At 37.2% G+C, this 25063-nt stretch overlaps 1 protein-coding gene across 2 annotated transcripts in view; it reads right to left on the minus strand.

Annotated features, from left to right (window-relative positions):
- Positions 1-25063, minus strand: part of LOC116416484 (SKI family transcriptional corepressor 1 homolog-B) — a 767432-nt gene that overhangs the window by 629278 nt on the left and 113091 nt on the right. The window contains exon 1 of one of the 2 annotated variants that reach the window (XM_031925221.1): positions 12806-12977. The exons of the other annotated variant lie outside the window; for it this stretch is intronic. The gene's annotated coding sequence lies outside the window, so the exon portion shown is untranslated. Of the gene's footprint in view, positions 1-12805; positions 12978-25063 lie in introns of those variants that run through there. 2 annotated transcript variants of the gene reach the window in all.

Consider the following 25063-nt stretch of genomic DNA (forward strand, 5'->3'; position numbering starts at 1 on the left):
ATACGCTGGAAGCAGGCAGGAGCACCAGCTAAGCCGAACGGGAGACGTTTCCATTGGAACAACCCCATTCCCGGGACCTTGAATGCTGTATACGGTCGACTTTCCTTTTTTATTTTTATCTGGTGGTAAGCGTTGCTCAAATCTATCGTAGATATGTAACGAGCACATCGAAGCTTACTCAAGATAGTATCCATGAAAGGTAGGGGGTAAGCGCTTACTTTGGAAACTTTATTTAATTTGCGGAAGTCGATGCACAATCGACGCTTTCCACTATTCCCCTTTTTCACCATCACGACGGGACTAGCCCAGTCGCTGAACGAAGGCTCGATGATATCTGCTGCTAGTAACTCTCTTACTTGAGAAAAGAGCATTTCTTCGAGTTTCTTCGAAACCGGATAGAATTTCTGCTTGATCGGACGACATGTCTCTACCTCTAGATCGAACTCCACCAAGTTCGTAAAGCCGAGTGGCCCATCATCTTTAGGAATTAACAGATCGAGTAATTCTTCTAACATCCGTTTCTGGCCTTCATGCAAATCCTGCAGGCCAATCGAAGCTAAGACCGGACGAGTGGTTCCGTCTGTTACCGCTTCACAGGCGTTTATGACTTCGGTTGAATTTTCAACCGTTAACGTTCGTTCGCAAGAGTTAAGCCTGGCGTCGAATTGTAGAACGAAGTCATCGCCTAAATTGCATCCTTCACGTAAGTCAGGTACTACTAGCGTAGTAAGCGTCCTGGTTTGTCCACCGATCGTGAAGGGCAAGTCGACTGTTCCAGTCACCATTGAGGTTTTACCGTCAGCCATGCAGACGACTATTCCGTCACATGGTTTTATTTCTGCGTTACATGCACTGGCTAGTTGTACGGACGTAGCCCCGATGCAAGTTTGCGTGGCTCCTGGGTCGTAAAGGGCCCTGACCCTGAATTCACCTACCTGCACCTGCAGCCACCAGCGCTGGTCGGATAAAACAGCGTTACTACTGGTCGCTGCACAGTGTGCTATTGCAGTCGGATTTAGTTGTTCAGTCGACTGTGATGCCGAGTTCCCTGAATTAACCTCGGGGTCAGTACGGATCTCGCTTACTGTTTCCCTTTGGCTTTTCCCGCACAATTGGGACACGTCTTCTTCGTAAAGCCCGGTGACTTACAAGTCCAGCAAGCTAGTTCTCTTTTTTCCTTGTTTACTGAGTCACTCGATTTTTCAGACGATTTATTGGCCTCCTTGGAGTCGGATTTATTTTTCACATCTGTCGGTGCCGTGGACTTCGTCTGCTGATTTTCCGCAAAGGTTTTCTTCTTACCCTGGGTAGATCTATTGGACCCTTTTTGGTTCTGACGGCCGTAGTTATCCTTCTTTGCTATTGAAGGGTAATTGTTGTTGACCCAAGTCTTGAACCAGAGGGGTGGCTCCTTTGCATCCGTTGGACAGATAGCTGCTATCGCCGGCTGATTTTTATTCTTTGCCTTCTCCTGTGGATTATAAGCCGCTCCTGGTAGCATAGATTTCTCCGGAGTAGGGGGTGGCTTGTAACGTGATTTTGCTCTCGTCCGTTTCTCGGCACTCGCAGCTTTATTCTTGAATTTGTTTAGAGTTTCGAATTCCATTCGACCGAAAATCAATTTTAACTCTGGATTCATATTTTGATATAAAATATCCAGCTGTTGTCGAACTGGTAGGGCATCCGGCATTCAGTTGAATATCAATTGTAGTCACCTGCTAGGCACCTAAACAATCGACGCATTCTGTCTTCATCAGCCCCCCTATCCTGCAAACCTAAGAAATCTAACGCTTGACCTAACGTATTCGTGTCCATCGATCTTACGTGGTCTTGTATCGCTACATGCGATCTGCTTAAGTCTATGTACGAGCCAGTTAAAGACATTGTGCTCGTTGAGTATTCTGACATTTAATAGAAGCAGAGCCGAGTCAAATTCAGCACAACCAAAAAAAAAAAAAAAACTCATGATTCAACAATCCAAGTTACTCTCGAAGTGAATTTAATAATTAGTTGTCGACACTGGAACACACGTTTGCTTTTTCTATTAATACGTGTGATTTAATTTTAATCACTCAATTAAATTTGTATAACGGTAACAATAATTTGTTTTTGAACCGCGATAAATTGCCTGACAGAGCAAGTAATCACGCACGTTTTGTGCTACAAGTTTTAAAATCTGAGAAAGAGAAAAAAATACTTACTAATTTGTAAAAAAACAATTCCACTTTAATAAATTATTTGTGAATTTAAATGTTACTAATTTTTTATAGGTTAAATAATTATTAAATTATAAGTTAAATTTAAAATTTTTTTTGGAGTCAGGTACAAAATATAGAACATAGATATAGAGTTTGGGCAAAAATTAAAATTTTTATTTTCGATTTCATAGAGAACCACACACACACACATATATATATACGCTCACGCATGTGCGGGGCATGTACGTATCATGTAAGCATATATTTGGGGGTCCCCTCATATCACAACGTGCAGACTGACGCGCTGCCTAGCGGAGCACCACGACGTGGTGAGCGCGAGGAGAGCTTATCAGCTTAGTCGCTTCCGACAATCAGTCCTGGCCTGGGCGCCGCACAATGGGAGAAAATGGACAAAATTCGAGCCACGCGTCATTTTTAATCGTAGAGCCATGATTTTTTTTAAACTCTTTAAAAAAGCATCAAGTTTAAGCTACAGGTGCGGAAATTATTGTATCACCTTCCCCTAAACCCATGCGACCCCTAGAAGCCACCCCTACCAAACCACAAGCAGTCTAACTCATCTATCCCAGGGAACAGCGAGTTAAATCGCTTTATTTTTTCTCAAAATAATTAAGCCACACACCAGAAGCCAACAAATCACCTAAATACTTACCCCTAACCCCTAGAAACCACCCCTACAAAACCACAAGCAGGCTAACTAACCTAACCCTGGGAACAGCGAGTTAAATCGCTTAATTTTTTCTTAAAATAATAAAGCCACACACCATAAGCCAGCTAACCACCTAACCACTCACCCCCTAACCCTAGAAAACACCCCTACCAAACCACAAGCAGGCTAACTAACATAACCCTGGGAACAGAAAGTTAAATCGCTTTATTTTTTCTAAAAATAATAAAAACCCACTCCACAGGCCAGACCGGAAACACGCAGAATCGTATAACCACGTAATTCAAGACATTATTACAAGTAAATTAGTCACATTATTTGTTAGCTGTAATTGTTGAATGAACTGCTATTAGTCATCTGCGTTGAAATAGATTTAAGCCCCTTTACCACGTCAAGGTTGCCATTTAGCCATCGAAAAATCGTATGATCAACATTTGTATGTATTATACTATAATCTAATAAATTCAAAAATAAACATTTAACCATCAAACACTCGTATGATCAATAGATTTAATTATATTAAATTATACTATAATATAATAAATTCGAGAAATCTTCAAAAAATTCTGATAGAATTTCAACGTATTTTTTATTTAATCTAAGAACTTTTTCTTCACTAAATTTTTTTCTAAAGTATTCATTCTCAAGTAAAAAATTCTGGAAATTTTTCACGATTTCCCGTGTTAGCCGCCATTTTATGTGCTTTTACCTTTTTTTTTCAAAATTTAAACTGTGACACTGAAGTTTAAGTCTCGAGGACACGTTTTCTTCGCTCTAAATATCAAATCTTAAATGATTTCAATGTGAAAAATCGATATGAATAAAGATTTTTTTTTTAAACCATGTTTTATTGCTTGTGGTTTGGTAGGGGTGGTTTCTAGGGGTTAAGCAGGTTAGGGGTAGGTATTTAGGTGATTAGCTGGCTTCTGGTGTGTGGCTTAATTATTTTGAGAATAAATAAAATAAGCGATTTAACTCGCTGTTCCCTGGGATAGATGAGTTAGACTGCTTGCGGTTTGGTAGGGGTGGTTTCTAGGGGTAGGGGGGTGAGTGGTTAGGTGGTTAGCTGTTTCAAGAGTTAAAAAAAATCATGGCTCTACGATTAAAAACGACGCGTGGCTCGAATTTTGTCCATTTTCTCCCACTGTGCGCCGGTGCGGACAAACTTTTATAGTTCTTACTAGTCCATTTGTACACTCTATAATATAACTTAGTTCTAATCAGCATCTAGTCTATTATTCTTTCTATACCCGGTCTGTTACTCCTTTTCTGCCTTGGCTCCTATCTGGTAGTGCAGAAGTAGAGATCACTTCAATGTCTAAATATATATAGATATTCAATAAACCGTTTCAGGCACAGCGGGACACCAGTTTCCTACCTAGACATTGTCAATATTTTAACGTTTACGAGCAGTTTTTTATCGATTTCTCTGCGGGTTTTCGTTCCCCGTCTTTCCAAGAATTCGACAAGTGTTAAAAGAATAATGATATTGCATAACTATTAAAAACAATTATTGCTATTAACAAATTAGTATAAAAAAAACATAATTGTCAGAATAAAATCATACTTAGATGAAATAATAGCTATTATTATATGACGATTTGTATATAGGGGTTTTTGAGGTCGCTGATTACAATCCGCTATCAAAATTAAAAAATTCAAAATAACGGATTCAATAAAGTGAACCTAAATTTAAAAAAATAGTAATTATTGTGTATGAATAGAGTAAACTACAAAGATGTTTACTCAAAGATAGGTTTATCAAGTAGCGCCACGAAGGCGAGTTTGAGAAGCAGACGAAGCCGCGGCGCCCGTGACACTATTTACTTCTATATTAGTGTTCGGATTTTTCACGATACAAAAAAAAATGCTTATCGTTACTGTTCGTGATTTGATGTCTAACAAATATATTTGTAGAAAAGCCGTTTCGTTTTATAATAAGCGAGTTTGTATATCACGCATGCTCAAAACAGTATCTCTACTTTTTTCTCCAGTGTGGTAGGACCATGAAGTTGGCCGCACAAGCTATTATGTGTATAATACAGTTGGGTATCGCTTTCCCACAGATTTCTATAAGTTGCGCAGAGTAAATGTCTTTACATTGTCTGCTTGAATTCAAGGTATGTTTTTGAACAGCTGCTGCACTGTCACTGCACAAACTTTCTGAGTGTTCGTGGTCACTGATTACGGGGCCCAGGAAGTGGATTTCGTGACTTTCCATGCATACATGCAAATATCGTTTCACGGTAGCCGATCACGCTTGGTGTCTTACACTTAAAACATTTCCTTTTATTGAAATAAGATTTTTATATATTTATGTACACAAATAAAATATGCAAAAAGGTACACTTACAATAAGACCACTCCGTGAACAAGTACGTACCATGAACAAAATGTGAGGGGCATGGCAAGTTACGTAGTAAATATCTTTTGAGTTATTTGTATTTGATCAATATATTAATTAAGTTTAAATTACCAATCATTCGACTCAGACCTCAATTAAAGATATTGATGTTTTGTTTTCCGTATTATAAATGAAATAATATGATTGTAAACTTGACTTTTTATAATTGTTCTCAGTTGTTTTTTAATCTGTAATTTCACTGTAAACCAAATTATTGACATGCATGATGATATTTAGAATAATAGTTATTATTTACAATCAATAATATGAAGTTGCATGAAAAACAATAGAATTTAAAAAGAACGTTGTTAAATATACTACATTTCCTCTCTCCTTCCCTAGTGGAAAAAACCCTGCTAAAAATATGCGATTGAATTCGATTGAAATCGATCAAAATTTAATCGAATTTAATCGTTTTAAATCCATTCAATCGACCAGCCAAATTTGTTCGATTAAATTCCTATCGATTTAAATCGTTTTTAATTACAATCGGTTTCAATACGAAAAATAAATATTAAATTCAATATATTTTTATCGACGTTTATGTAGTAATTATTTTAGTGCAGTAAAATTGTAATTTTTTTCACTAATTCTAATCGATTTTAAAATCTCTAATCGGTACTAAATCGTCTATCGATCTTAATACTAGTTTTATGAATAGCTTCCAATATATTTTAATCGACTTTAATAACCAAAACAATTACTATTCTTATTATATCATTTAATTGTTATTTTATCACTATATATAAATCTGTTCGAATGGTACTTTATTACGTATAATAAAAATAATTATTATTTTTCTAATATGATTTGTTCGTAATTTTATCAATAAATTTAAATTAATTTATAAGGTAATTAGTTTATATAATATTTAATCAATCTCGATACTTTTTTACGGTTAGATTAAATTATCCTTTAATCAATTAAAATAATCAAAAAAAGAATCCCTGCTAAAAATACTAGATTGATTTAATCGATGTTTTAAATTATCGGTCTCAATCGCAATCTAAATATCAAAATAAAGATATTTTTATCGATTTTTATGTGATGATTAGTTTAATGCTGTTCAATTGGGATTCTTTCAATAAATATGAATCAACTTTTTAGTCGATATTAAATTAGTTTAATTTTACAAATAATTTTGATGACATTTTAAGTGACCTTAATGATCAAAGTTTTGTAAAATCCCTTATGAAAAAAAAACTTTTATATTTGGATTAGAATCGATTAAATTTATTGCAAAACTAGTCAATTTTAATCGACCCTATGTTTCTTAATATAACCGCTTGGTGTCGCTTCAAATGTTCATACTCGCAAGTGACAAGATTTCTTCTCCGTTACTATATAAGAAAGGTCAAATGCTGTACAAGACAGAATAGATTTATTAACTACAATCGATTTGAATTGAAATTATTAAAATCGATTGACTTTATTAAACGACACATGAAAAAATTCATGTCAATTCAAATCGATTAACACCACGATATACACATCAGTAAAAACGATTGCATAGTTGAATACAGTACGATTGAATAATATCAAATGTTATTTTAGATATAAAAAATCATTAAAACCGTTTTTCTAGTGTACATAGATATATTGATTCTGATTTAAATAGGCATTGAATCGATTAAGTGAATATCCTAATACTTATGTACTCTAATCCGGTTTAATCGACCCACGCGGGGAAGCCTGACACCCCGTATGTGGCGCGTCCCCCGGTTGGCGGATGGGGGAGTGCTCGCCGAGGCACACACCTCCGAGGGTAGAGCAGAAATAAAATATGCTCCGTGAACCAAATCAGGCCGCCGCGTTTGCCGTGTAGCTGCCTAAGGGAGATCCTGGATGGAGAGGCGATCTAACGGTCTCCTAAAGACCTACGGTTGCGTGCCGAATTGACCCGAACCATCTTTGGCTCCCGCTGACAGCAAGACGGGAGGCCGGTTACCTAGCTAGTTTCGGTCAACCGGCTCGAGCGAGTACGTGTTATTGTGTGACATCCGCCGGAAACTCTCCAGAGAGCCAAGCACCTGTGTTCGTGGTGGGAGGCTCGAGAGAGTGGAGGTGGGCTAATGCGATAGCGCGTGCTATACCCTGACGTGATGTACCCACTCTGGCACCGCCTACAGTCATGTATTGGGGCCATGTCAGCTGGGGTCGGACACATGCCAGGATGAAGAAAAATGCTTATAATATGGGAACCACAAACGAACTCGGGGAAAACCCACAGGAGAACCTGGAAGTTGAAACCTTAAGGGTGCCAACAACACAAGACGGTGGATATCCAATCCACAAATCAAGCAGAAGTACCAGTATAGGTAGCGCCATGAGTGCTGCAGCATACCGGTATGACAAGAACGCAGCGGTAGGAGAAGAGAGCCAGTCCATAAGGGATTGGCTAAAAGCCCACGCCAGCCTGCGAGACAAGCTACGGGAGGTGCGTGAAACGGCCAGGGAAATGACCAAAACCCTGGAAAAGCAAAAGGGTGTGAATATCAAGATCAAAGAAGGCTTACCCTTAATAGGATCCATGATGATCGAAGCTTTCACGCTTCTTGACCAGATGGAAGATGTCGCGAAGAGGCAGTCCCCCAAACAATCTAGTGAGGACAATGCAAAGGCTCAAAAAACGGTAAAATCAAAGAAGAAGGTATGGGCATCATCTGACGGAGGCGGCGGTACCCCCGTCAAAAAAGACAAGAAGGATGTAAGTGCTCCCTCGACAAGTAGGGACAGCGAGGGGAACGGCCAGACTTCTCATGGTCAGACACAATGGGAAGTAGCTGCTGACAGGAAGGGTAAAAAAAACAGAAGGTAAAGCCGGAGCAGATCCAACTAAAGAAGAGAGAAGAGAAGGCTCCACGTCAGAGGACGGACGTCATTCTGATAAAGCCGGAGAGTGGCAAGACCTATGCTGACATTTTGTCTCTGATGAAGGCACAGGTAAAGCCGGAAGAGCTAAACACGGTGATTAAGTTTCTTCGCAAAACAAGAGAAGGCGGCGTTCTGGTCGGGGTGGGCAAAAGGAATGACGAAATGAAGTCATTTCAAAAGGCCATCCAAGAGGCAATCGGACAAGCAGGCACAATTAAAGGCAAGATCTCGAAGATAATACTAGAGATCAGAGACATCGATGGACTTACGACGAAGGAAGAGATCAACAGTGCTATCACAGCCGCAACAGGCTGCGGCAAAGAAGATGCCAAAGTCTATCTGTTTGAGCCAAACACGAGAGAGCAGAGGATGGCGGTAGTCGAATTGGACCAGATCAAGGCCGCCGCACTGCTCAAAAAGGGAAAGATTCGCATCGGCTGGGTAAACTGCCGAGTGAGGGTGAGAGCGAGCGTCACGCGATGCTACCGTTGCCTTGGCTACGGGCACGTGAAAGCCAAATGCAAAGGCCCTGACAGGAGCACTAGCTGTTGGAAGTGTGGTGCGGGTGGACATAGAGCGGCGGCATGCAATGTGCCGACCCAACAGATAAAGTGTTTACTTTGCAAAGACGACAAGACGCCTGAGGATAGGACGATGCACACTCCAGGCACCGAAGCGTGCGCAGTCTTCCAGACGGCCCTAAACGCAAGCAAGATCTAAAGATAATGGCGAGGATACTCCAAGGAAACCTGCACAGAAGTATGCTCCCACATGATCTGCTAACCCAACACGTGAGGGAGCAGAAAGTGGATGTTCTATTGACTTGAGGAGAAATGAGAATGTTTTTGAGTTCTTCGTGTGCTTTATCAGCAGTTGGCGACCATTGAAAAGATGATGTAAGAAGCATGTCCCGAAGTGGTCGAGCTTTTGTAGCTAAATCAGGAATGAATGAATTGTAGCACGTAGCTTTACCAATAAACAATTCTAATTCTTCAGGTGTAGAAGGTTTAGGTGCATCACGAATTGCCTTGATGTGAGAATCAGATTTATGAATACCTTGTGTATCTAGTTTATGTCCCAAAAATTCTACAGAATTTGTAGCAAAAACACATTTACGTCGATTAAGACGAATACCATTTTCAAGAAGACGGATACGTTTCCAGAATCAACAATTCTTCGAATGTTTCAGCCCATACAATGATATCGTTGAAAAAATTTTCAACGTTTCTTAGACCTTGTAAGATTTCTTTTTATCGACGTTGCCAAACTGCAAGAACATTAGTTGCGCTGTAAACAGCTTATGTAGGACGAACTAACCCATGTGTAGAGATTTATACTCGTCGTCAGCAGGAAGATGAGTATAAGCATCTGTAATATCAAGATGTGTGTAAATTTTAGCTCCTTCTACTTTGTTGAAAATGTCACTAGGTTTTGGAAGAGGACATTCATCTATTATTATACCTGGATTCAACGTAAGTTTATAATTACCAGTTATACGAATAACACCTTTTTTTTTTTAATAACGACGTGTGTAGGCAAAGGCCACTCGGAAATATTGACTTTTTTGTAAAATCCAGACGCAAGTTTAGCTTTAACTGCTTTAGAATATTTGTCACGCAACACATATGCTATATCTTGAGCCCGAGCAAAAACAGGAGAATTTCCAGGTTTGAAATGTACCTTAACTAGAGGTCCAGTAAGTTTTCCAGCTGTTACACTGAAAACTTCAGCGTACCTTGTCAAAAGTTGATCCAGCTGTGCTTGTTGATCACTAGGTAATGAAGGTAGAAGAGTAGGAAGTGCATTAACCTTGATTAGAGAAAAGAGTTCAGTCCATTCAATTTCGTGACTGAATTGTGCGATCCATTCACGACCAAATAAGGAATCGTAAGAGCCTTGAATATTGTAGACTGTAAGTTGACGAGATGTGGAACCAAATGAGACATTAACAGAGCAAGTACCGATGCAGTTGAGGTGATGTTGCGAGTAACTCATGAATTTCTTAGAAGTTGGTTGCAATTGAAAATTGGGTTTGAGGTTACGAAGTGTATCGCTACCTATGAAACCATATGGTGCACTAGAATCTAATTCCGTAATTAATTCGTGGCCTTCATTGAGCACTTAAAGCATTTTCTTACTATTAGAATCAATAACGTGGATTTCTTCGACTGCGTTGAAACATTTTAATGTGTCTATTTGTTGTGCAGGCTCTTTAGAACTTTTTTTCTTGGAATGTTATATCTATAAATATATACAAAACTAGTATCAATAAATTAAAAATACGTAACAAATATAAAAGAGCTGCCCCTTGCAATTAAATCCACAAAATTCACACTAAATGACAACGTTTCGTTGGTGTGGCATCCAACCTCATCAGATTTTTATTGACAAAAAAAGTGATCACAATATGTTAATAGCATTGCACGAAGATTACAATAAATACAGTTATAGTAATATAAATAATTGCATACCAAAAATATAAAAAATAAAAATAAAAATCCTACATATTATAATACTACGAGGACATTCCTCGAGTCAATCACAGTGACTTAAGCTACGTACGGTATATTCAGTCGCAAGTTTTACATGTCTGTATTATAAATAACTATAGGGTTACTCCTACATAAAAAATAGTGTGATGGAATGTGGAAGTGAAAAGTGTGAGTGTAAGTGGCAACGGAGACTGCAGGCACCAGCAACTATCAATCTACAATATTTAAATTTTAATACATATAAATATTAGCAAACACCGATAAATCAAAAGTAAACAATCAAATATGGGAGAAAACTAATATTATTATACTTTGATGAATTTAAAATAATATAAACAACATAAAAGATTTGGTAGAATCTATCGGTCTACCCGAGGCTGGTGGAGCGTGTAAAGGAAAAAGTGACAAAATTAAAGAATTAATCCCTTCATCGTTTTGACGATAAATATTGCCTTCATAAGAAAAAATCGGTTAAACTTAGGATTTATGCGATAAATATAAAAGATACAAAAAGATTTTAGAATATTTTACGATGTCACGATTACGGAGCTGTCGTCAGTATACATGATTCGGAGAAATCGAAAAACCGCTTCCTAGCCTAGCGATGGAAGATCGAAGAACAGGTGTGTCTCTCTAAGCTGCTTAGTTCGAAATTTGCTCAATGCTGAAATTTTGCGGTGTTTATATACAAATACTAAACTGGAGAGATTCAAGCGCTTCGTTGACATTTTTATCGGCACTGTCATCAGTTTTTTGATGTCAGAGTTATATCACTCATTCTATTGTTCTACGTTTGAGACGATACAAGAGGCGTATGTAAATAGTATTTAGGAGTTGTGTGCCTTCTATTTTGTTAATTCCTTTATCTTGTAAGTGTATATGCAGCATTGCGGATATTAGGCGTTTGTTTATATTTGTTTCTCTGCCTTTAATGTCGAAATTTTGTAAATTAAAAGTGTGATTATGGTTTTTTGTGTGGTCATATATAACATTCTTGTTTGATTTTCTGTGTTCATTTATGCGTTAACACACTTCTTTTTGTTTGACCTACATATGTAGCAGAGCAGTCATTGCACTCCAATTTGTAGACAATATTATTTTTATTATTTTTGTCTTTTTTATCCTTGCCTTTTAAAACCGTTCCAAAAATTAATAACTAAATGAAGACAATAATTGTAAAAGACAAGGATAAAATATACAAAAATAATGAAAATAACATTATCTACAAATTTAAGTGCAATGATTGCTCTACCTCACCGAGGGATAGAGTCAACATAGAGGAAGATTCTTTTTTCTCTATAAACAACATGTAATTAAAAGAATTATTTTTGTATTAGATTATGATTAGTTATAATCAACAGATACACTACAAATTCTTAAAAAACATTCAGATGATTCTTAAGTACTGTTTACTTAACATTTGAAAATCTTCTTTTTTATTAATAGTATTCAAATTCATGTTGATGAAAAGGCTTTCAGAAATCTTTTATACCTATTATTGTCACAATCTAAGATTTTAACATTATCAAAATTAAAACTATGTGAAGGATTATTATTAATGTGTGTCGGAATCGGCAGTACTTGATTATCAGGAGTTTTTTGTGCTCATTAATCCTTGCTTTAAAATTTTTTTTGGTTTAACCAATGTAAGTGGCAGAACAATTATTACCTTGAAATTCATATATAACATTAGTTTGACTCCATTTGCCCAAAACATATTTACCTAACTTTACAATATTATTTGATTCAGGTGTCATTGATGGAACAGTGTGTAGACCATATTTTTTAAACGTCGATTTACAAGTATAACAAATTTTTTATGGAATGGTAAAGAAACATATGTGTGATGGTATTGTTTCTTGTGCATTAGTTTATGTATTATTCATAGAATAATTAGTTCTTTTCATGCAATATTGGATATAGTATTCAATAAAGTGTAACGGATAATCACTGGTATAATCAATATATTTTGAACTATGGAAAAATTGTCAGTATGGAAGGACTCATGAAAAAATAATATTGCTCTGTCTACTAAGTTATAAACTATGTTATGTTTACGTTATTTCTTATAGTTAGAGAAATAATTTAAAACTATACCTAAATTAGTAGGTTTATTAAACCAATTTGTAATAATAGTTTCCGTACTTACGGTCTATTAACGAAGAATAGTCAGACTCAAACAACGTTGAGTTTTAATAATTGTATCTTACTATAAATAGTATAAATATGATATCTATACGGTTCACAAACGTACAATATTTTTAAAAGATTTTTCTCGTTCAGATATGATTTAGCACAGTCTAATGTGAGATTATTATTTTTGAATAATTGTAAGCGTGAAGAAGTTATTCCACCACATATATCTAATAGCTACAGAAAAAAAAATTAATTTTATAAGTAATTTATGTCAACCACAATACTTTTTTATTATCAAATCATAGTGCAAGAGATTATTTAGACAAGAAATAAAAGATTTGTTTGTACACGTGTTTTCTTTCCATTTATTTATTTACCGTCACATCGATAAATGGATATTAGCGACAAAACAGAATAAATGAGAATTATTACATATTTTAACAATATTTGTATATAGTTTTGAGTTTCATACAAATTTTATAAAACTGATGATAGTATATATTGGTATTGTAATGTTAACAATACAACGATAAAATTTTACAATTACAAAATTAATAGTTCTATGAGGATATTAAATATAAATAAGTATACAAGATTTAAAATTTTTGTTCTCATATTAATGAAGTCCACAAATTTGATTCCATTGCGAGAAAAACCACGTAATTTATCACACGATTAATCACGTGATAGATCACTTGAATTCTCACGTGATAAATCACGTGATTTGTTTAGGTAGTAAGATAATGGATTGTGAAGTTGAGGACCGGGGTTCAATCCTCGGTTAGGGTAAAGTTTCTTTTCATTTTTTGCGGTCATTTTATTTGGATTTGTAACAAATCTATTTTTCATAATTCTTTGGTACAAACAAAATAACTAAATTTAGTTACGTGATAAATGACGTGATTTATCGCTTGAGAATTCAAGTGATGTATCACATGAGTGATCGTTTGACAAATCACGTGATAGATGACGCATTCTGGTATTAAGGGGACCTCATCACCTTAAATTAAAAAAAATGGGATATTGATTTTTTGTATAAAAGAACCTTAAATTGTTTAAATAATTAATCAAACAATAATATTAACTCAGGAATACTGTAAGAATCATCAAACAATATTTATATACATCGTATGTCATGCACAATAGGTCTTCGTAGGCCAAAAATCACAATTTTCATTATATCAGCTACCGCAGACTTACTTAAGCTTTGGGCTTCGAAGGGCACTTTTTTCTTTATGAATCTACTTTAAACACATATGTTTATGGTGTGAACGTAGGAATTTAAAAAACATTTTAATTTAAAAAATTTGTCTACAATTTGTTAAAAAATTTGTTTAAATTAATTATTTACGCAATTTAAGGTACTTTTACACAAAAAATCAATATCTCATATTTTTTTTAATTTAAGGTGGTGAGGTCCCCTTAACTATCGGGTTGACATTGTTAAGATCGGGTTCCTTTACTGAGCCATAAGCTATGCTGTTTTCTGCTGCAAGTGTTTTAAATGCGTTTATTCTGAGGAGGCAATCTTTTTTAAGTTGTTCAAGATGCGGTTTCCAAGTAATTTTAGAGCCGAAAATAAGACTTTTTTGCATTATTTTCTCACATATATCTCTGGTTTTGATATTTTTTCCTCTTATGTGTACGGTTACGTCGTTAGCTAACATCGTGTATTGTATTGGTGCGTTTATGTATGAATTGATATCGTTGATCGCTAATAAAAATAATGTTACACTAATGACAGCTACTTGGGGTGCTCTATTGTTTATCCGAACTTCATCTAAGAAATTATTCTCAACTCGTACTTGAATGATACGGTTGGTTAAAAAGTTTTTGATAAAATGAAAGATATTACCTGTGATATTGTATTTTATTAATATTTGTAAAAGTCTTTTCCGCAAAACTAGGTCGTAGGCTTTTTTGATGTCGAGACATACTGCCAGTAGCTATTCGTTGTTTTCAAAGGTCTTACTTATATTTGTCTCCAGTAATAATAAACTGTCGTTGATGAAACAGTTTTCGCGGAAACTAGTTTGGTATTGACTAATTATGCTCTTGATTTCTAGTTACTTATATATGCATATATAACTTGATATAACTTAATTTCTAGTTATTTATAAATATATTGATAACTTTCTTTGTTGAATCTTGATTTTTTGGGTTCGCTTATTGGTACTACTATTGCATTTCTCTAAAGACCAGGCAATACTTGATTTGTCAAGTCTTAGATTTTTAAAATGATTTCGTGAGCTTCTATTAAGAGTTTCTTTGTAAGTATATTTGGAATCTTATCGTATCTCGTTCATATCGAACGCTTATCGTGTAAACACGTGTTTATAATCGCTTTGTAAGAACCACTGTTTATAGGCGCCTCAAGCCTCTAAATCCACGCTTCGTCGCAAGAGCAACAATAAACCAGTGAAAATGGAAACCCATCAAAATGCACAACTAACCCAGAAGGAGATCCTAACATTCTTCGCAAAAACTGCAACGAACTATGCATCAGTGGCCCAAAAGGATCTCATCCCAAAGAGAGAGCAGGGACTGATTATGGACTGCGTAGACGAAATAAACCTAACGGACTACGTGTGTAACTATTTTATCTACGCTAGCACAGATATAGTTAAATGCTTTACATGTAACGGCGAAGGCCACCTGGCCAATAGTATATTACGATACGTGTGATCTGAGTAGCCGATTATTGTATGGCGTGTATTAGCGCCCGACCGCCCGCAGCGAGTGTGATAAAACGCTATGCACTGATGAGCTGCTTAGTTCACGAGAATTGCATACAATTTTATAGCACAGCTGTTAAAATGCTCCAAGTCACATTTATCCGTGATCTAAGCAGTCCATTATTGTATCCTACTCTGTCAAACATGAACAAGGCACCCAAACTACAATATTAGACACAATAGTTAGATAACCCTAACAAAAGACAACATCCAGCATCTTGCTCAACAGACTCTCCAATAGAGTTGAACGCAGAGAATACGAATTTTACAATTGTAACAAAAAATAAAACTACAAAAGGTAAAATTATTAATGAAGAGACCAAACCAATCAAGCCTACTTAATAGATTTTCACCAAATAGACTTTAAACTAATGCTAGTTCGCAATCATCCAGATCAAGCCAGGAAACAATTAAACTACATACAATTCAAGAGTCTCATGGAAAACACAAAAAGCCATACAATTCCTGTAGAATTAATAAATCAATTCACAGAAGATCTAACTGTATTCAAAAAATTATTGAAGACAATTATTGGAAACTTTGAATAACCCTAAACAAGATATAACCCCGTTTCAAACGCCGGCGTCATCTGACAAGGACGATAATCTGTTATGAAGAGGCAAAATTAATGCGACTCGAGCACTTCCGGTGTAAACTGCAGTGTTTGCAGTTGCCTTCTTCTGTTCTTTGTACCCTCGTGATTACGGTTTATTGAGTAATTAGTTAGTGTTTCTTCTATGATGGCTGCTACGACATATATTGCTGCTTTAGTAATATTAGAGTAAGGTCATTCAGGAAGAATACTTGTTTTTTTCATAATGCTTAATAAATTTAAAATTTATTTAATTATTTATCCAACAAAATATCACGCTGTTGATGCAAAGCACAATTACGCTTTGCGTTGATAAGAATAAGTCGCGTTTTAATATTCATTCAAGAGCTCTGTTCACTAGAGCGGTTGTGAAAGTTGTGACTGCCTGTTTAAATTTCCGCGCTCTAATATGCCGCTTGGCTGTGATGACAGCTGCTACGTGGCCCTTTGGTTGTTTCTGCCTCTCGGATCCTGTGCTCGTGTTTGTCGTTTGGTCTTTCTTGGGTGATGCTTCGGGGATCTCCTTACACTGTAAAATATCAAATACACAAAATGGTCAAGATATTACAGTGGAATTTACACTGCCTTAAAATTAAACTAAAGAACAATAAATCTATCAAGATGAAAAAGATCACATGTTATAACAAAAATAGGTCCGACTGCCTAATTGCAAGTGGAGGAGTATCTCTGAAGAATTTATATGCAAAAATGACAGTGTCACTAAACGATCGGACACCTAGTTACTTTAACTCATCTATCGGAAGTAGCGAGAAAGATCTTAGTCTCTGCAGCAACAGCATAGCAACATCAATAGATTAGAAAGCTCAAGAAGAACTATACGGTAGTGACCATTGTCTAATTGTCTTATACGTAGACAACTTCAACACCAGCATACCTAATGAAGCAGGCAAATAGAAATTTCACCAAGCTAACCAGGGAAAATATAAAGAAAACGCAACCCAAAAACTACCAGATACAATAAATTAACAGGCTGATGAGAAAACAATATTAACTTAAGTTTATCTAAACTTTACGAAGTAATCATAACTCCAGCACACGAAAGCATTCCGAGAACAACTAGTTGTACAAAATCTAAAAACATACTTTGGTGAAACAAAAATTGTGAAGCCGCTACTAAAAATTCTAAAAAGACCTTATATAGATTTAAAAATAATAATTCTTAGAAAAACAAAATTAAACACAGAAAATTAAAATCAATAGCAAAAAGTACGATAAAAATAGCTAAACGACACTCTGGGATAAAATATCTACAATTAATCTCGTACAAAACATCAAGTAAAGATATGTGGGGCACAATAAAAGCGATTGAAGGTAGTAAAATCTACGATATTATCTTAAAAGAAAACGATCAAGTATATTTGCTAAACAACTTTCAGAAAATTCTAGTGACAAGCAATACGATCAAGAATTTCTCAAGAATAAAGAAACCTTCAAAAAAAACAGATAAATAAATACCGTGAGTCAGTTAAACACGACAATGAAATTCCATTGAACATTCCTATTTCCATGAAAGAATTCCCAGAAGTCATCAAGATTAGTAAAAATAGTAGCCCGGGCCCAGATGAGATTGCGAATACACTTATTGATGTTTCTGTTCTTCTTTAGTTTGGAAAATTTACTGAAATTGAATGTTCAAATATTTACAATAAATTAGTGAGATTTTTGACTGTCAATTTAACAATATCATTAGAAAAAATGACAAAAACGATCGTATTATTTACAGTGATGTTAATAACAATCATTGTAGTAATTTTATTAGGAATGAAAAATGTATTAAAAACTTAGCGGATATTGATATTTCTTCAGAGGTTATGGACGTCGTTTCCATAGGTCATAATTTTAACACTCAGTCTAAGTTAAAAAAAAAATTTAATAACTATAAACAATTTACAAGTAAGATTAACAATTTTGACAAAGTGCCAATGATTTGAGATCAAGTCTAATTGAAAACACAGAATCTGTAGCTGCTCTCCGACTAAACAAAAAACAAGACAGGCAATCTAACTGTGTGATTGAATGTTGAGGATTATAAGTCAAAAATGATTTACTTAGCGATACTGATAGATATAAAAGTGTAAAAAAAATCCGTTGCGATTTCTGCAATTAAAGGTATACAAGGTTTTACCGAATTTTAATGATAATAACTACCTGAATTTTGACAAAAACCACTCAACTCAAACTAACACAATTTTACCGAGAGCATATGATTTACCAAATATACATAAACTTAATTACCCTCTTCATCCAATTATTTCTACTATTAATAGCCCCACACATTTTTTATCATAAATAATTAATATTAAAAAATGCCTGAACTGACCAAAATTTTACATTAGTAACAGTTTTGTCTTGACAAATATTTACTAGTTCAAAATATATTGATTATACCAGTGATTATCCGTTACACTTTATTGAATCCTATATCCATTATCGCATGAGAAAAATTAATTATTTCATGGATAACACACAAACTAATGCACAAGATACGGTATCGTCACACATAGTTTCTTTACCATTTCTTTACTATCTCTCATAGATAAAGTTAGCTTATGTGTAGAGTAAATAACTCGTAATCAAAAGGAGTCAGATTCAGGTCCTGCTTGCGATACTTTTTTGTACGTATTTTTTTCAATAATTATCAATAATTTATGCTTTTAAATGTTATATAATAAACAACAATATAGTTTAAATAAGTAGAAACTTATTTAAAACTTAATATCGGATGAATTTATATGCCAACGCACCTTTACAGAGAGTCCAAATTTCCTGCAGAAATCTCTGCAGTCTTACCGTGATCCTGCTACACCAAAATCATATACTATAATCTTAAAGTTTACGTTTTCTATTCTTGATGTTTTAATGGAATGTTAATAGAAAACAGGTGTATAGATTGAAAAAAAGGCGTTTATTTGTATGAAGGAAATAGCTCTTGAACAAAAGTGGCGATGCGGTCTCGGTGAGCGGTTCTGAAGGACTAAGAGGGAGCCCGCTTGCTCTGCGAACAAAAGTCTACGCTTCACGTCAAAGGAGGAGCGCCCTCTCTTACGAGATTGAGAAAACTAACTTCTACACTTCCGCCGTTTGCACAATCTCTCGATTATCGGATTATTGTAAGAAAGATTCTTCGCTTACTAGACCGAGGCTGCTGCATAAGTACAAAAAGCGATTTCTTGGCAGAGCTTTCGTGAATATGTCTGCCAGGTTGTTTTCCGAGGTTACATACTTTATGTTAAGCTCACCATTTTCGTATTTCTCGCGAATAAAATGGAACCGGATGTCGATGTGTTTAGTTCTTTTATGGAACTGAGGGTTTTTAACCAGTTTAATCGCGCTCTGAATATCGACAAAAAGTACAGTGCCTTCATCATATCGATATGCGAGTCCGGTCAACAGTTTCCTCAGCCAGCACGTTTCTTTGGTAGCGGTTGCTGCAGCTACGTATTCAGATTCGGTGGTACTCAATGTTACAATTTTTTGACGTTGTGAACTCCACGTTATCACGCCTCCGTTCATGCTGAATATATAGCCCGTTGTGGATCTTCGGGTGTCCAAATCGCTCGCGAAATCGGCCTCTGAGTATCCTACTACAGGTGTATATTCGTTTTTTCCTCCGTACATTATTCCTACGTCGTGCGAGCCCGCAAGATATACGAATACGCGCTTCACTGCATTCCAGTGAATTTTATCGTGATTGTTTATGTATTTGGTCAATGAATTTATAGCGTAAGCTATGTCTGGCCTAAAGACGACACTTAGAAACATTAATAACCCGATGGCCTCTCGGTATGGTACCGCGCTCTCGTTCTTGCATTCCAGATCGGCTGGTTGTAGCCTTGCATTCGGATCTGCCGGCACACACATCGGTTTTGCATCATTCATATTGAATTTCTCTAGTGTTTGTTTTAGGTACAAGCTTTGACTAATAAACATCGTTTTCTCGTCGCGATTTCTCTGTATTTGAAGTCCGACAAAATAGCTTGCATCTCCTACTGTAATTGCGAATTCCTTCTTGAATTCATTCAGAATTCTGTCTAAAGTGTCATTTGAGCTGCTTGCAAGCAAGCCGTCATCTACAAAGAGTGCAAGGTAAATTTTGTGGCCTTCAAATTCGCTAACAAAAATACATTTATCTGCTTTACATTCCTTAAAATTAAACTTATACAGAAAATTTTTAAACTTCGCATTCCAACAACGTGGCGCTTGTTTTAAGCCGTACAAAGATTTTTTTAGTTCACATACCACGTTGTTGGAGTCTTTACCGTCGAATTGAACGCCTTCGGTAACTTCCATCAGGATCCTCTCTTGCAGTTTGCCGTACAGGAAGGCAGTGCAAAAGTCGAAGGACACCATCTCTAGATGCTCTGCTGTGATGCGTGCTAGTAGAACCCTGAGCGAGTCGTATCTCACGACTGGAGAGAAGGTTTCCTTGTAGTCGAGGCCTGCCTCCTGCATGTAGCCTTTTGCACACAGTCGTGCCTTTTTATCATCCCTTTTTCGTCGGCATCATTCTGGATGATCTTGGAGACCCAGATGGACTTTATGGTATTAGTGTTCGGCTCTCTGGGTACGAGCTTCCAGGTTCCATTGAGACGCTGAGCCTCCAGCTCCTTGGAGATGGCCTTCCGCCAGTGCATGGTATTGGGACCGGTTACAGCTTCGCTAAAAGTTTTCGGGGTTTTTAGATCAGTAAAATTTGCATCGTACCTTTTAGGTTTCTCCAACTTGCTCCTGTCTCTCAGTGGCAACTCTCTAGAAGCAGGTCTCTGGACTTTCTTGGGAGCAGGTGCAGCATCGTCTCTTCCTGCTTCTTCGTTGGCGTCAGCTTCAGGTGGTGGTTGTGGGGGATCTACTGGGGGTGCATCCTCGTCGATGTTTCCCTCAAATGGATCCAGCAATAGGTAGTCTTCCTCTACAGCTTCCTGCAGTGGGATGGTCCCCTTCCTGGACTCGTCGAAATCCACGTGTCTGGCCACTGTGACTTTCCTGGTAGTTGGGTGGTATAGTCTGTAGTTGGATGAGTCCTCCTCGTATCCTACTAGAACCATTTTGACGGCCTAGTCGTCGAGCTTCTTCGTTTGAGTTTTGGGTAGATTCTTGTACGCTGTTGATCCAAAAATTTTCAGGTGACTCAGGTCAGGTTTCTTTTTGGTCCAAAGTTCGTAAGTGGTTTTGCTTTTCTCTCTCATTGGAGTCGACACGCGGTTGATGAGATATACGGCTGTGTTGACAGCTTCCGCCCAAAGCGACCGTGGTAAACCAGCTGAGTTGAGCAACTTTCTCGCGCACTCCATTATGGTGCGATTCTCTCGCTCGGCCTTGCCGTTTTGTTCTGGAGTGTAAGGGGCTGTTCTCTCGTGGATAATGCCTTTTAACTCCAAAAATTTATTCAGCTGTCCGTTTACATACTCCAAACCGTTGTCGCTCCGCAGAACTTTAATGGACCTTCCAAACTTGTTACTGACGATTTTTTCAAAAGCTACAAATTTCTCAGCGACATCTGATTTGTGCCTTATGAAGTAGACGTGTCGAAATGATGTAGCATCATCCATAAAGGATACGTAGTATAGCGCTCCATCTAGCGATTCCTCTTGCATCGGTCCACAGACATCACTGTGTATCATCTCGCCTGGCAGCGTGGATCTCTCGGTCCCCTTTTTGAACGGAAGTTTATGGGACTTGTTCAGCTTACACCCCTCGCATACAAACTCGTCGGTTCCTTTTACTCTGACTCCGTTAATCAGGTCTCTAGAAGTCAGGTCCTTGAGAGAGCGTACGTTGATGTGTCCCATTCTTTCATGCCAGACGCGCAGATCGGCGACTGCTGTGTTAGCCTCCGGTTTCAGGGGAGTATCCACTTTGATACACAGGCGATATACTTCGTTGGACTGCTTCACTCCCACTACGATAGGTTCCCCGTCGCGCAGAACCTTGACTAAGTCATCCTTGAATTGTACTTCAAGACCGCGCGTTGTGGATAGGCCGACGGAGTATAAGTTTTTATTCATCCCTGGAACATACAGTACGTTGCGAATTTGTGCATCGGTCTATTCGTTGTTGATGAGTCTTTTCACGTTCACGGTGCCCTCGCCGACTACCGAGCACTCATAGCCGTCGTCTAGCACGATGGTGCTGCCATCGTGTCTTGGCCTGTAATCTACCAGCCATTCTTTCCGAAACGTGATGTGTACTGATGCCCCACTGTCGGTAAGCCAGGAATCGTCCTGATCGGCATTCAACACAGCTCTCTTGTATTCGGCTGATGGGTTAGATGTACAAGTGTCCCTCTTGGCTCTGACGCCACCTGGCATGTGACCTCTCGCTTCCTTGCTCGAAGCAATCAGAGCACAATTCGTGGTATTGCTGTTTTGATGCTCTCCCTTGTTTTTCCGGGTAGGACATTCTCGAGCGTAGTGACCCTTCTCGGAACACACGTAACACTCCACGTTTTCTTTCTTTTTGTGAGAGTTCTTCTTCTTCGGCGTACCACCTCGTTTTTGACTTCCTGGAATCGTCTTCCTCGTGGTTGCTGCCAGTGCTGTTGCTTCGTTCTCGTCGGTGTCCAAGTAGCTTTCCTCCTCGATAAGCCGCGCCTTGAGAAGTTCGATGGTTTGCCGAGTTGGATCTACCGTTCCCCACGATGTGCGAAAATGCCGGTATTTCGGTGGTAGGCTCGCTAAAATCTTTGACATCACGACTATGTCTGGTATGTTTTCACCTACGTCGATTAACTGCCTAGCAAGATTTTGCACCTTGGACATGTGCTGCACTATAGTGTCGTTTGGAGCCATCCTATATTAATGGAATCGCTGGGATAGTAAGAGCTTGTGCGTCTGCGATTTTTGCTGGTGAATCGACAGTAAGCTATCCCACATTTCTTTTGACGTCGTACATACCAGTAGGCTCTCCATCTGTTCCGGCTCCATCGGCGCTGATATTAGGTATTTGGCCTTGGCGTCCTGCTTGAGCCAGGCTTTACCTTCGGCTTGGGTATGATCATTCGGCCTTTGTTCTGAGCCGTCCACGTGCCCGAGGAGATCATTCGCCACTAATGCTGCTGTCAGCTGGAATTTCCAATGTTGGAAATTCTTCCCATCAAACTTGGTTAGACTTCGTGCTGATATTTCTCCCGCCATTTTCCGCCTTTACTCGTGTAAACAGCTTCTTTCACGTTTTCTGTTCTTTCACCTTATTTCACTTGCCGGTGACTGGGCCCATAACCTCTTGATGTTTTGATGGAATGTTAATAGAAAACAGGTGTATAGATTGAAAAAAATGCGTTTATTTGTATGAAGCAAATAGCTCTTGAACAAAAGTGGCGATGCGGTCTCGGTGAGCTGTCCTGAAGGACTGAGAGGGAGCCCGCTTGCTCTGCGAACAAAAGTCTACGCTTCGCGTCAAAGGAGGAGCGCCCTCTCTTACGAGATTGAGAAAACTAACTTCTACATTTATAATTTATTTTTTATAAGAATTAAAGATTAGTTTTATAAAAAATCTGGTTTTTAATATTTTTTTTTCATTGATTTATATCTGATCTTTAAATATCCGATTATTACACAATTAAAAACAAATAGTGTCACATAGTGCAAATCGTAGTGACTAGTACTGTTAATCTGTACGTGAAGAGAAAACTGTTATCCTCCACTTTGTGAATAATATTAAGATTACCATATTCTGTATAACGTAACAAGTATTTTTTGTACCTAGTGGGTAAAAAACAGTTTTAACAGGATTTGAACCCAAATCTTGTGGTTACGAGTCCATGACTCTGACCGTACAGCCACGAGAATTACCTGTGAAGGGTCTATTTTGGAAGTAACATATGTTTTTATCTAAGACATAGTGCAAGTCGTAAATTGATGCTTCAATAAGTATCGTTACTATTTAACAATTCCATGATTAACTGTATAAGGAAAATGTTCCTACTACTCGATGTTTGAAGAAATTATTACAATCTCTATACAGCTTTTTTATTTATTAACACAAAACGAGAGAGGCTATTTGGATATTACAATATTCATAAATCAGGGATATACGTGATGCTACTCCCCGCAGATGGTATCCTATCGAACTAGGGGGGTGTAGGTGGATTTTCGAGCTTTGGTTGTAGAATTGTTTCTCGCAGTCGCTTGCCTTCCTCCAATGTGCCAACGTATTTTATTATTAAACTCGCTGTACGTGAAGTAGGTTGGTTTAAGCATTTTGGTTTTAGATTTACCTGCTTTCCTTCAATATGCTGACGTATTTTTTTTTCGAACAATAGACACGAGCAAGGAAAGAGAGACATTTATATTTCACACGCATTCCCTCTAACCAAACGAAATTATCGTCATGTGATTTGCAATTTCAATTCAATTAGCCGCGGATGCACCCTCGTAGAAAATTGAGGCTAATACGGCCACAATTGTGTGGCATTTTATGGTCATGTGTTCTTGTGAACAGGCGACGGTAAGTGGGCATAATATGTCAAAAGATTATGACAAACTTTTTAAGAATTGCAACTTGACCTTACACATATTTATGCATGTATACAAACATGACCACACTTGATACTCACACTGACATGTATACTTTATATGTGGGCTTGAATATTGGAAACATCAGGTGAAATTTGTGTTATTAAGATTATCAATGATAAAGTCTAAATGAAAAAAGTCTAGATGATCTTCACAGATATTCTCTCAACTCAGTGTTCGAGTTAGTAGCAGGCAGTATCTATCATTATAGTGCCTTATATGCAGTGTATTCGTGCAAGATATTTAATTTGTGGTGTAGATGCTTATTTTGTTATGTACTATGACAGTTTTTAATTGAGAGCAAAAAGACAATTTGGTTTTGCTCTCAATTAAAAACTATCATATTTAAAGGGCTGAAATTTTACATGATGATTTGTAAACCAAATCTAAAACAAATAATCTATTTTTTT

This window comes from Nasonia vitripennis, assembly GCF_009193385.2.
Source record: "Nasonia vitripennis strain AsymCx chromosome 2 unlocalized genomic scaffold, Nvit_psr_1.1 chr2_random0007, whole genome shotgun sequence".
Taxonomy (NCBI): domain Eukaryota; kingdom Metazoa; phylum Arthropoda; class Insecta; order Hymenoptera; family Pteromalidae; genus Nasonia; species Nasonia vitripennis.